Source organism: Rutidosis leptorrhynchoides, chromosome 5 (assembly GCF_046630445.1).
Source record: "Rutidosis leptorrhynchoides isolate AG116_Rl617_1_P2 chromosome 5, CSIRO_AGI_Rlap_v1, whole genome shotgun sequence".
In the NCBI taxonomy this organism is placed as follows: Eukaryota; Viridiplantae; Streptophyta; class Magnoliopsida; order Asterales; family Asteraceae; genus Rutidosis; species Rutidosis leptorrhynchoides.
The window spans coordinates 459,419,946-459,435,054 of NC_092337.1; positions in this window are offsets into that span (position 1 = coordinate 459,419,946).

Genomic DNA, 15,109 nt, shown 5'->3' on the forward strand with positions numbered 1-15,109 from the left:
TGTAATGTCTGCCAGAATCTTGAAATAAATCTGCCATCCCTATCAGAGATAATAGAGATTGGTATTCCATGTCTGGAGACGACTTCCTTCAAATACAGTCGTGCTAACTTCTCCATCTTGTCATCTTCTCTTATTGGCAGGAAGTGTGCTAATTTGGTGAGATGATCAACTATTACCCAAATAGTATTAAAACCACTTGCAGTCCTTGGCAATTTAGTGATGAAATCCATGGTAATGTTTTCCCATTTCCATTCTGGGATTTCGGGTTGTTGAAGTAGACCTGATGGTTTCTGATGCTCAGCTTTGACCTTAGAACACGTCAAACATTCTCCTACGTATTTAACAACATCGGCTTTCATACCCGGCCACCAAAAATGTTTCTTGAGATCCTTGTACATCTTCCCCGTTCCAGGATGTATTGAGTATCTTGTTTTATGAGCTTCTCTAAGTACCATTTCTCTCATATCTCCAAATTTTGGTACCCAAATCCTTTCAGCCCTATACCGGGTTCCGTCTTCCCGAATATTAAGATGCTTCTCCGATCCTTTGGGTATTTCATCCTTTAAATTTCCCTCTTTTAAAACTCCTTGTTGCGCCTCCTTTATTTGAGTAGTAAGGTTAGTGTGAATCATTATATTCATAGATTTTACTCGAATGGGTTCTCTGTCCTTTCTGCTCAAGGCGTCGGCTACCACATTTGCCTTCCCCGGGTGGTAACGAATCTCAAAGTCGTAATCATTCAACAATTCAATCCACCTACGCTGCCTCATATTCAGTTGTTTCTGATTAAATATGTGTTAAAGACTTTTGTGGTCGGTATATATAATACTTTTGACCCCATATAAGTAGTGCCTCCAAGTCTTTAATGCAAAAACAACCGCGCCTAATTCCAAATCATGCGTCGTATAATTTTGCTCGTGAATCTTCAATTGTCTAGACGCATAAGCAATCACCTTCGTCTGTTGCATTAATAGAAAACCGAGACCTTGCTTTGATGCGTCACAATAAATCACAAAATCATCATTCCCTTCAGGCAATGACAATATAGGTGCCGTAGTTAGCTTTTTCTTCAATAATTGAAACGCCTTATCTTGTTCCTCCTTCCATTCAAATTTCTTCCCTTTATGCGTTAATGCAGTCAAGGGTTTTGCTATTTTGGAGAAATCTTGGATGAATCTTCTGTAGTAACCAGCCAATCCTAAAAATTGACGTATATGCTTCGGAGTTTTTGGGGTTTCCCACTTTTCAACGGTTTCGATCTTTGCCGGGTCCACCTGGATACCTTCTTTGTTCACTATGTGACCGAGGAATTGTACTTCTTCCAACCAAAATGCACACTTTGAAAACTTAGCGTACAGTTTTTCTTTCCTCAATACTTCTAGCACTTTTCTCAAATGTTCTTCGTGCTCTTGATCATTCTTTAAGTAAATAAGTATGTCATCGATGAAAACAATGACAAACTTGTCAAGATATGGCCCACACACTCGGTACATAAGGTCCATGAACACAGCTGGTGCGTTAGTCAATCCAAACGGCATAACCATAAACTCGTAATGACCATAACGCGTCCTAAAAGCAGTTTTTGGAATATCATCCTCCTTTACTCGCATTTGATGATATCCAGAACGTAAATCGATCTTCGAATAAACCGACGAGCCTTGTAGTTGATCAAATAAGTAGTCAATTCTCGGCAGTGGATAACGGTTTTTGATGGTAAGTTTGTTCAACTCTCTGTAGTCAATACACAACCTAAATGTACCATCCTTCTTCTTGATAAAAAAAACAGGAGCTCCCCATGGTGATGTGCTGTGACGATCTCTCCAAATCCATATGGACGAATACGTCATTCATCGATTTCATTGCGAGGTATTTGACCTCTATTTGATACGTTTTGTAATCATTGCATTCTTTTGAAAAAGCACACCATAAATGAATATTTAAATCAAAGGTTTTCGACATCTGATGATTTATACATGTACATAAGCACCGTAAATAATAGTTTATAATAGTACTTCCATTGACAATACAGTCAAAATAAGATACATGGTGATGATTTGATGAATGCAACGTTTCCTTGATAAATATGCCATGTAAGACTCCATGTACATAGCTTGTCTAACATATAAGTAAACAGCGGAAGACTTCTAGGAAACCTGAGAATAAACATGCTAACAAGTGTCAACACAAAGGTTGGTGAGTTCATAGTTTTAGTGTTTCACATAATCTGTATATAAAGGTGGATCACAAGATTTCAGTTGTTTCATCCAGAAATGTTTATCAAAATATTCTACGAAATTGAGCACCCTGGTAACTAAACTTAACGTATATATAATTTATACCCTTTGTATAATCATCTTAATAATACACGCAAACCAACGTGTACGCTTCTCAAATAGCATACGTCCGTTAAAAGGCTAGCGCTCTAGCTCGGACGGGGATGTCAAGCCCTATGGATCCATATACTACTTACTCGCGCCCACCAGTTCTTATAACTGACAGTTACTAGTTACCAAAGCTAAGGGATTTTCAGTTCAAACTCGGTGTAGAATTTAGTATGTACTTGTGTCCATTGCGTTTAAAATAAATTGCATGTATTCTCAGCCCAAAAATATATTGCAAAAGCAATTAAAAAGGGATCAATGAAACTCACCTTAGCAGCATATAAAGTTGTTCATCGTAATTTGACCGAAACTCGGTATATCAAATAATCGTAGATCTCAACCTAGAGAACATATGTTGGTCAATAAATGTCTATCAAGCTAGTTCAGGTCATAGTGTATCACAATCCTAATGCTCGAGATCGACACACAAAAGTTATCCAAAGTCGTTTCAAAAAGTCAATTTTGACAGTTGTTTAACCAAACGAGACGTGTTTTATATAAGGATTCATTTACTCAGCTGGTAATATTCAAAAATCCATTTTATCAATCTCGTAAACAAGTTGTTTAAATCTTAATTGCAGATTCAAAAGCAATTTCAATTAACGTCAATTATAATTCAGTTGACTATCTTTTGATTCTTTCTTCGAAACTATCCGATATCTAAATGAAAAGTTATTGATTTTTCGTCAGCTTTCCGAAAACATGTATATCATATACCTTTTACCAGTAATATATGTATTTAATTCGTGATTCATTATAAACTGTTTAACGACGAAATTTAGTATACAAGCATGTATAAATATATACACTCGAGCACTAGTATGTATACACTATTAATTTATAAAATATAAAATATAAATGCTTACGTATTAATATTGAGATTCAATATTGTAGAAAAGTATGTAGACGTAACGGAGATGATAAACACTAGGTTTGATTCATAAATATACCCCCGAACATTACCCATAACCTCCTTGGCAATAACCCATAATTTCCTTAGCTTTAGCTTGCTCGTAAACTCGTTTTGAAAGTGACACGCTCATAACCCCGTCGTAGTATTTTATGTATTAATATTAATAATAATAATAATAATAATAATAATAATAATAATAATAATAATAATAATAATAATAATAATAATAATAATAATAATAAGACAAAATTGCTGAAATAGTCCCTGTGGTTTGTACCAAAATGCTAGTTTCGTCACTGTGCTTTTTTTTGATGGATTTGGTCCCGGTGGTTTGTAAAAGTTGCTGATTTAGTCCCTATTGCTGACGCCCGTCAAAAAAATGCCGTTAACTCCAGTCACGTGCCAGACATGTGAGGGTATTTTCGTCAGTTTCTTTCATGTATTAGCAAAATTGCTGAAATGGTCCCTGTGGTTTGTAATAAAATTGCAGTAATAGTCCCCATGGTTTGTAACAAAATGCTGAAATCTTTATCCCCAAAAAATTTGTCTTTTACACCTTCATCTTTATCCTTAATAATTATGAACAAACCCTATTTTTTTTTCTTCAAACACTTCATCACCTATCTTCATCTTCCCCAAATCACAAACCCTAATCAACACCAAATTAATTTCCATTCCCAACTTTAAATCCAAACCAATTCCAAACTTAAAAATGGTTCTTGAATAATTTCACAACAAACAATTAATTCATTGAAAACATTAAAATGAAAATCTCGATTAAAAAATAAAGAGTTGGGGGCTGTTTTCAATATAATCAACACATTCACACACAATTACACCAACTAGAATATCATCATTCAATCATCTATCTATAATATTCGTTGTTTATTTGCTGTGCTCAAATACACCAACTCATATGTGAACACAGATCACAAATTTTAATCAAAACCACTTGTTTATTTCTTTCATCTTAGTATCAATATCAGATCTTGAATACTTAAATTTGAATTTCGTTTGCAAAAAAAGGTTCAATAAAATTGTTAATTGTCAGATACCTGAACCATCAACATCATCGCACGAGATATAAACTGTCAACATAATTTTCTGATACTAGATCTGAAGGATTTGTCGTCGTCACCGGAATGAGGTTCATCTGGTGGTGGTTACTTTCCAGATCTGTTGGTGGCGGCGGTTTCGATTGAAGGAATCAACTCAGTAATTTGCGACTGAAGGTGAAAACGGTGGGGTGAAGATGACGGTTGCATTTTGGTGGTATAGAAAACATAAATATAATCAATACAAAGGATTTGGAGAAGAAGATGCAGTATATTTTGTGTTGATTTGAGTATATTTTAGAGTTTATAGTTTGTATATTTATTAATTCAATGTTTTGGTGGGTTTGATTTTTTCATGTTAATTAAAGTGTTTGAATAAAATGAAAAAAATTAGGGTTTGTTCATAATTATTGGGGATAAAGATGAAGGTGAGGAAGAAAATTTTTTCCAGCAATTTTGCTACAAATCATGGGGACCAATTCAGCAATTTTAGTACAAACCACAGGGACCATTTCAGCAATTTTGCTAATACATGAAAGAAACTGACGAAAATACCCTCACATGTCTGGCACGTGACTGGAATTAACGGCCTTTTTTGACGGCCGTCAGCAATAGGGACTAAATCAGCAACTTTTACAAACCACCGGGACCAAATCCATCAAAAAAAAGCACAGGGACGAAACTAGCATTTTGGTACAAACCACAGGGACTATTTCAGCAATTTTGTCTAATAATAATAATAATAATAATAATAATAATAATAATAATAATAATAATAATAATATTAAGATTAATATTAATAATCTTAATATTAATAATAATAATAATAATAATAATAATAATAATAATAATAATAATAATATAAATTATAAATATAATACAGTGTAATATAGATGGATATGTGTGTGTGCATTATGCCAGAACTCGATCGAATTTATAGACTTTTCCTGAAATCTGACCCCATGCGATCGCATGGGTTTTGTGGGTAAATGCCATGCGATCGCATGGCCCATAAATCCAGCTCACATCTGTTTTAACTTCTAGTTTGTCGACATATTAAATAAATATAAATATAATTTATATAATTTATATAATTAATTATATATTATATTAAATTCACGTGCATAGTTGATTTGTAATTTTTGTTCCTATAAGTCGTACGTTGTCACACGACTTATGTCCCGGTTCCGGTTTTTCGAACGTCCTTACGTACACTGAGAAAACTGGCACTTTACCTTTCGTGACTCGTACATTTGTCAAAATATAGACTTAACTATCCATAAATTATATCACTCGAAATATAACTTATACATTCGAGTGTTTTGGTCATTTACTTCTATAAATCATCGTCTCGTTATCTATCAAAGTAAGCTTAATAATATTGTTTTAAATCAAAACGGTTAATAACCAAGTTAATATTCATAAACACGTTTTAAGTACACATCGCAAGTTATTCATACAATTACAATTCCAACTTATCATATATGTTCAAATAGATATTTAAACCAATAAGTTTAATGTACGGTATCAAACAATTAATACATTGTTACCTTTTCAAGTTATAGTATATATGTATCTATTTAGATATAATTGTTCGCGAATCGTCGAGAACAACCGAAAGGTATTTGAATAGTTTAAAAATTTTGAGATTCAGTTTTACAGACTTTGCTTATCGTGTCGGAAATGTTAATCATACAAAGATTAAGTTTAAATTTGGTCAGAAATTTCCGAGTCATCACAGTACCTACCCGTTAAAGAAATTTCGTCCCGAAATTTGAGTGAGGTCGTCATGACTAACAATAAAAATGTTTTCATGCCGTACATGTGTTGATAAATAGAGTTTTATCACCGTTAAATAATATGGATAAAACAATCCGATTATTCGAAGCGTATGAGAGAAGTTATCGTAAAAGAGTGAAATGAAAGAATAGAGATTAGTCTTAACTTTTGACGTAGTTACGATTGATTTTCGGAATTTAAGGAATAGAAAATCTTCATAATCTAAATAAGATTTGATTGTTTGAAATTTAAGGAAATTAAGATTTCCTTTAAATGCGTAATCTGCCTCGATTGTTATGTCTGATATTTCGCTATAAATTAACCACTTCCGTTTCATTATTTTCACCACTCCTACATCTTATTCCTTATTTCATACTTCCAAAAGATTGTGAAATGCTTAATCCAGTTCTGATTCTTAATATTTTCTTGGCTATCGTATCCTTCATTCTTCTTTTTCATCTGCCACCAGAGGAGGTTATTTTCTTCTACTATTACCTTTGGGTTATATTGTTTTTCATTCTCCCGTGTCTTTATATTGCTATACGCATTGATATACACGGTTTGTAATTTCGGGGTTGTTTTCGGGCTTTATATTTTTCATTACATTTCGGAGCTTCATGCTTTCGTTTTCTCTTCCCGACTTTAAGTCAAGCGAATAATGGCCCAGAATTCGTAGGTATGAATTTCGGAATAAACATAATTAATGTTCTAAGAAAAAAACGGTAATGGCACAATCTGACTTGTTAAATTACCAGAATACCTCGAAAAAATACCGAATTATCAAGAAATATATTTTCTTGATATATTTAGAGATTAGAATGTAAGAGCCGTGTAACATGGCACATGATGAGGGTGGAATCTGTGAATCATCATGTTTCTTTAGAAACTCAGCATGACTTACTATAATATAATCACGTTGATCAAGTATCATTATATTATACTAACTCATGCTTCAGCTCCCAACACCACTTCAAAATATTCATATTTTAAACTCGAAAGTTTCAGAATTTAGAAATTAAAATAGTTTCTTTTATGATATAACACAGATATCGCAAGGAGAATATTGATTTCCGATAAGAATGATTATGGAATTTATCTCCAGAAATATGGAGGATATTTATAATGAAAGATACGATAATATCTTAGAATTTCTAATATCAGAGGATGATAAAGAATATTGTCCGCTAGGGTTTAGATTCGGAAGCAAGGTATTCGTTAATGGCTTCAGCAAATACTAAATCATTTAGATTCTTAGAAGGCAGGTTTAGTTATTGTGATTTATCCACAGCCTCCTTCATACTTTGCTCAATCCGTTTTCCAGTTCCAAACCTTCTATTTTTCTCATCTTTACCACCATACTATTCTTTATCATCAAACTTTTCACTGTTAAGGTCGTTTGCAGTTTTTTGCTGCTTCATCAATATTTTTCCAAAATTCGGGGAACTAGTTTTGTAGTTTGGGGTGTTTTTCGGAAACTTCACATTCGAAGTATGTAAGTCCAGGAGGTAGACGTTATATGTACACATATAACTGTTGGCGTAGACGTGCTACAAGATTTCAAAATACTGATTGCTAATTCCCGATAGTTGGTATAGCAATTGCCGTTACAAGATGTGGATGAGTACATGAGACGGTTTCAATGAGTATAAGGATTTTTTGGAAGGTCAAAGATCAATGAAGTTATTGGTATATTTACTGCTAATGTGGTGGAACATGAAAGATTCCCCGATAAAAAAAAATATATGCCAAAGTAACAAGTCTGAAAGGTCGTCGTTGACTAGTTGAACGGTTGATAATACTGGATACTTTGAAAAGAAATTGCAAGGTTATTTTTTTTTTGAAAAGATAGCTTTGAAAGGTTTTTTTTTTGTTAGCTTTGAAAGGTTATTTTTCGGAAGATCAAAGATAGCTTTGAAATTTCAAGGTTATTTTCAGTAATAACAATGCTAAAGGATCTTTCACATTTTTGAAGTCAAAGTATAGCTTTGAAAGATGTAGAGATCTAAGAATGATGTCACCGGTTCAGAGTTATGGCTTGGATTCTGATACGTCGATATCAGAATATGTGATTGAATTTGTATGAAATGATTGTGTATCATTGTGAAGATAGTGAGTATAGTTAATGATTTTTGAATCAAAATTGAAGAATGTACAGTGTAACATATTAATTGTGAACTTAAATATTCTCGAGTAGTACCTACCCGTTAAAGATTTCACAATTAATACTTTGTATAAAAGAATTTTTATTACCGTCTTTATAAAAATATATGTATGTATATTTTCTTCAGATCTAATACAGATTTAATGAGTTAATATCATATTAAGCTCATTTGATTTTCGGCTTGACTTAGAAATGATTAAACTCTAAAACATTAAAGATTACATAATCTTTGCGGAGTATTTCGCTAATGTAATCGATACTTCATTATTTATTCTTATTTCTCAGTGAAGGATGTTGATGCTTGTAGAATCTTTGTGAACCTTACAAGGCACAGATGATGTTTTCTGGAAAGTTTCGAGTACATCAAAAATGAAAATGTAAAATCAATTATGTAATTGAATAATACACTTGGTTTATAATGAAATGGAATTCATTAAGTTGAAACAGAGATTGTAGTTAACAATGGTTAAGTTGTTAAGGAAGGATGTACATCATTGCATATTAGTAATATGAACTAACCGAGTAGTACCTACCAGTTAAGATTCACACATAATACCTTAGTACGAAAAGATTTATTTTGATTTCAAAATTCATATATATTAAATATACATAAAATTTCTTCAGGGGAAATGATTTAATACTTCATCGGTTATTGTTGCTGGTATTTCTTGGTAACTACGATGCGTATGACGTTGATGCTCGTGGAACAGATTGTGAAGTTGAGGTTTGCGATGCGGATGTTGTTGGTGGTGGTAATGGTACTGTTGATGCCAGTGATTCTGCTGGTGCTTGTAACCTTTGCACCATATTCTCCAAAGCCACTACCCGAGCGCGAAGCTCGTTGACTTCTTTTACTACACCAGGATGATTGGCGGTTCGGACGAGCGAATGAATAAGATCCAGAATTTGAGAGAGTATATGATCATGACGATATATTCTGGAGATGAGAGAAAAAATGGTATTACGAACAGGTTCGCTGGTAAGTGCTTCAGGTTCTTCGCCAAGAGGGCAATGTGGTGGATGGAAGGGATCGCCTTCTTCTTGTCTCCAATAATTAAGTAGGCTACGAACCCATCCCCAATTCATCCAGAATAGATGATGGCTAATTGGTTGATCCATTCCGGTTACACTGTCTTCGGAATTCAGGTGAATATCCATATCGGAATAGCTGTCAGAGTTTAAGGAATTTGAACTAGATACGGGATCCATCTTGTATAATTAGGGAGATGATTTTTGATATGAATTAGATTATAGAATTTAGTTTGGTATTCTTCAATACATAATTTACATATGTATATATAATACCAAATTCCATAAATCACGGAGAAATTTTCGAAAGATGTCAGGAAAAGTTTACAGTAATAGATACGCTAAGATATGAATTTTGTCTATACACTATTCATGCAATCAATACAGTAAAACGTGTCTAGACTAGGAATGATAAGCAGGTAATTTCTGACAAGAAATGATAAGCAAAACTTTAGACATGCAGACACGGTCGAAGTCCAGACTTACTAATGCATCCTAACAACTATCAGTTAGACACACTCATGCAAGACCTGGTTCACTAGGACCAACGCTCTGATACCAACTGTGACGATCGCTCCAAATCCATATGGACGAACACGTCATTCATCGATTTCATTGCGAGGTATTTGACCTCCATTTGATACGTTTTGTAAACATTGCATTCTTTTGAAAAAGCACACTATAAATGAATATTTAAATCAAAGGTTTTCGACATCTGATGATTTCTACATGTACATAATCACCGTAAATAATAGTTTACAATAGTACTTCCATTGACAATACAGTCAAAATAAGATACATGGTGATGATTTGATGAATGCAACGTTTCCTTGATAAATATGCCATGTAAGACTCCATGCACATAGCTTGTCTAACATATAAGCAAACAGCGGAAGACTTCTAGGAAACCTGAGAATAAACATGCTAAAAAGTGTCAACACAAAGGTTGGTGAGTTCATAGTTTTAGTGTTTCGCATAATCTGTATATAAAGGTGGATCACAAGATTTCAGTTGTTTTATCCAGAAAAGTTTATCAAAATATTCTACGAAATTGAGCACCCTGGTAACTAAACTTAACGTATATATAATTTATACCCTTTGTATAATCATCTTAATAATACACGCAAACCAACGTGTACGCTTCTCAAATAGCATACGTCCGTTAAAAGGCTAGCGCTCTAGCTCGGACGGGGATGTCAAGCCCTATGGATCCATATACTACTACTCGCACCCACCAGTTCTTATAACTGACAGTTACTAGTTACCAAAGCTAAGGGATTTTCAGTTCAAACTCAGTGTAGAATTTAGTATGTACTTGTGTCCATTGCGTTTAAAATAAATTGCATGTATTCTCAGCCCAAAAATATATTGCAAAAGCAATTAAAAAGGGATCAATGAAACTCACCTTAGCAGCATATAAAGTTTTTCATCGTAATTTGACCGAAACTCGGTATATCAAATTATCGTAGATCTCAACCTAGAGAACATATGTTGGTCAATAAATGTCTATCAAGCTAGTTCAGGTCATAGTGTATCACAATCCTAATGCTCGAGATCGACACACAAAAGTTATCCAAAGTTGTTTCAAAAAGTCAATTTTGACAGTTGTTTAACCAAACGAGACGTGTTTTATATAAGGATTCATTTACTCAGCTAGTAATATTCAAAAATCCATTTTATCAATCTCGTAAACAAGTTGTTTAAATCCTAATTGCAGATTCAAAAGCAATTTCAATTAACGTCAATTATAATTCAGTTGACCATATCTTTTGATTCGTTCTTCGAAACTATCCGATATCTAAATGAAAAGTTATTGATTTTTCGCCAGCTTTTCGAAAACATGTATATCATATACCTTTTACCATTAATATATGTATTTAATTTGTGATTCATTATAAACTGTTTAACGACAAAATTTAGTATACAAGCATGTATAAATATATACACTCGAGCACTAGTATGTATACACTATTAATTTATAAAATATAAAATATAAATGCTTACGTATTAATATTGAGATTCAATATTGTAGAAAAGTATGTAGACGTAACGGAGATGATAAACACTAGGTTTGATTCATAAATATACCCCCGAACATTACACATAACCTCATTGGCAATAACCCACAATTTCCTTAGCTTTAGCTTGCTCGTAAACTCATTTTGAAAGCGACACGCTCATAACCCCATCGTAGTATTTTATGTATTAATATTATTAATAATAATAATAATAATAATAATAATAATAATAATAATAATAATAATAATAATAATAAGATTAATATTAATAATCTTAATCTTAATATTAATAATAATAATAATAATAATAATATAAATTATAAATATAATACAGTGTAATATAGATGGATATGTGTGTGTGCATTATGCCAGAACTCGATCGAATTTATAGACTTTTCCTGAAATCTGACCCCATGCGATCGCATGGGTTTTGTGGGTAAATGCCATGCGATCGCATGGCCCATAAATCCAGCTCACATCTGTTTTAACTTCTAGTTTGTCGACATATTAAATAAATATAAATATAATATATATAATTTATATAATTAATTATATATTATATTAAATTCACGTGCATAGTTAATTTGTAATTTTTGTTCCAATAAGTCGACCGTTGTCACACGACTTATGTCCCGATTCCGGTTTTTTGAACGTCCTTACGTACACTGAGAAAACTGGCACTTTACCTTTCGTGACTCGTACATTTGTCAAAATATAGACTTAACTATCCATAAATTATATCACTCGAAATATAACTTATACATTCGAGTGTTTTGGTCATTTACTTCTATAAATCATCGTCTCGTTATCTATCAAAGTAAATTTAATAATATTGTTTTAAATCAAAACGTTTAATAACCAAGTTAATATTCATAAACACGTTTTAAGTACACATCGCAAGTTATTCATACAATTACAATTCCAACTTATCATATATGTTTAAATAGTTATTTAAACTAATAAGTTTAATGTACGGTATCAAACAATTAATACATTGTTACCTTTTAAAGTTATAGTATATATGTATGTATTTACATATAATTGTTCGCGAATCGTCGAGAACAACCGAAAGGTATTTGAATAGTTTAAAAATTTTGAAATTCAGTTTTACAGACTTTGCTTATCGTGTCGGAAATGTTAATCATACAAAGATTAAGTTTAAATTTGGTCAGAAATTTCTGGGTCATCACATGTGCTTGGTCGAATGAAACCACGTTCTAATAGTTCTTACAGTTGGCTTTGCAGTTCTTTCATCTTGCTGGGTGCGAGTCTATAAGGAGCATGAGCTATTGGTGCAGCTCCTGGTACAAGATCTATTTGAAATTCAACAGATTGATGTGGAGGTAGTCCCGGTAATTCTTTCGGAAATACATCGGGAAATTCTTTTGCGACGGGAACATCATTGATGCTCTTTTATTTAGTTTGTACTTTCTCGACGTGTGCTAGAACAGCATAGCAACCTTTTCTTATTAGTTTTTGTGCCTTCAAATTACTAATAAGATGTAGCTTCATGTTGCCCTTTTCTCCGTACACCATTAAGGGTTCTCCTTCTTCTCGTACAATGCGAATAGCATTTTTATAACATACGATCTCTGCTTTCACCTTCTTCATCCAGTCCATGCCAACTATTACATCAAAACTCCCTAACTCTACTGGTATCAAATCAATCTTAAATATTTCGCTACCCAGTTTAATTTCTCGATTCCGGCATATATTATCTGCTGAAATTAATTTACCGTTTGCTAATTCGAGTAAAAATTTACTATCCAACGGCGTCAATGGACAACTTAATTTAGCACAAAAATCTCTACTCATATAGCTTCTATCCGCACCCGAATCAAATAAAACGTAAGCAGATTTATTGTCAATAAGAAACATACCCGTAACAAGCTCCGGGTCTTCCTGTGCCTCTGCCGCATTAATATTGAAAACTCTTCCGCGGCCTTGTCCATTCGTGTTCTCCTGGTTCGGGCAATTTCTAATAATGTGGCCCGGTTTTCCACATTTATAACAAACTACATTGGCATAACTTGCTCCGACACTACTTGCTCCGCCATTACTCATTCCGACACCATTTGTACCTTTCGTTCTGTTAACCCCTGGTCCGTAGACCTCACACTTCGCCACGCTATGACCATTTCTTTTACACTTGTTGCAAAATTTGGTGCAGAACCCCGAGTGATACTTTTCACACCTTTGGTATAGCTGCTTCTGATTGTTGTTGTTGTTGTTGCGGTTATTATTATTGTTGGGATGATTGTTGTAGTTGATGTTGTTGTTGTTGTTGTTGTTGTTGTTGTTGTTGTTGTTGTTGTTGTTGTTGTTGTTGTTGTTGTTGTTGTTGTTGTTATTGTTGTTGTTGTTGTTGTTGTTGTTGGGCCGTTTGTTGTTGTTGCGATTGATGTTGCGATTGTTGGGATAATTGTTGCGGTTATTGTTGTAATTGCTGTTGTTGTTGTATTGGTGATTCTTATCACCGTTTTCCTCCCACTTTCTTTTGACTTGCTTCACATTTGCCTCTTCAGTCATCTGTTCTTTAATTCTTTCCTCAATCTGGTTCACTAGTTTGTGAGCCATTCTACATGCCTGTTGTATGGAGGCGGGCTCGTGTGAACTTATATCTTCTTGGATTCTTTCCGGTAATCCTTTCACAAACGCGTCGATCTTTTCTTCCTCATCTTCGAACGCTCCCGGACACAATAGGCACAATTCTGTGAATCGTCTTTCGTACGTGGTAATATCAAATCCTTGGGTTCGTAACCCTCTAAGTTTTGTCTTGAGCTTATTGACCTCGGTTCTGGGACGGTACTTCTCATTCATCAAGTGCTTGAATGCTGACCACGGTAGTGCGTACGCATCATCTTGTCCCACTTGCTCTAGATAGGTATTCCACCAGGTTAACGCAGAACCTGTGAAGGTATGCGTAGCGTACTTCACTTTGTCCTCTTCAGTACACTTACTTATGGCAAACACCGATTTGACCTTCTCGGTCCACCGTTTCAATCCGATCGGTCCTTCGGTTCCATCAAATTCCAAAGGTTTGCAGGCAGTGAATTCTTTGTAGGTGCATCCTACACGATTTCCTGTACTGCTAGATCCAAGGTTATTGTTGGTATGTAGCGCAGCCTCTACTGCGGCTATGTTTGAAGCTAGAAAAGTACGGAATTCCTCTTCATTCATATTCACGGTGTGTCGAGTAGTCGGTGCCATTTCCTTCAAAATAGTCAAATGGAACAAGTTAATCATACAGAATATTAAGAGTAGTTAATAGTATTTCGTAGCATAATATGAACTCATTTATAAAAGCTTTTTCTTCATATTAGCGTTTTATAAGTTTAAATTCGGGTAGTACCTACCCGTTAAGTTCATACTTAGTAGCTAATATACAATTCAACTACTACAATTCTATATGAAAAACTGATTATAATAATATCTTCAAACTTTTATACAATATTTTACAAACTTACAATACCGCTTATTTTACATAAAGCATGAAATATAGCACACAATAACTTTGATACAAGATAGTTGTGAAGATAATTCTAGCTAGTACACAAGTCGTTCAGCAAAGGCAATAAAGACACGTAATTCATACGTCCAGAAACAAGTCATGCATTCTGGTTTTACTAGGACTACTTCCCATCCTTGGTCTTGTGGAACATAACCGTTATGGCCGTTGATAAGACAGCGTGTTGTAACGTCGTCAAAGAGACGAGGGTTACGTAATGACCAACAGTCTCGTAATAACCTAAAAACCTCATTTCTTACCCTAA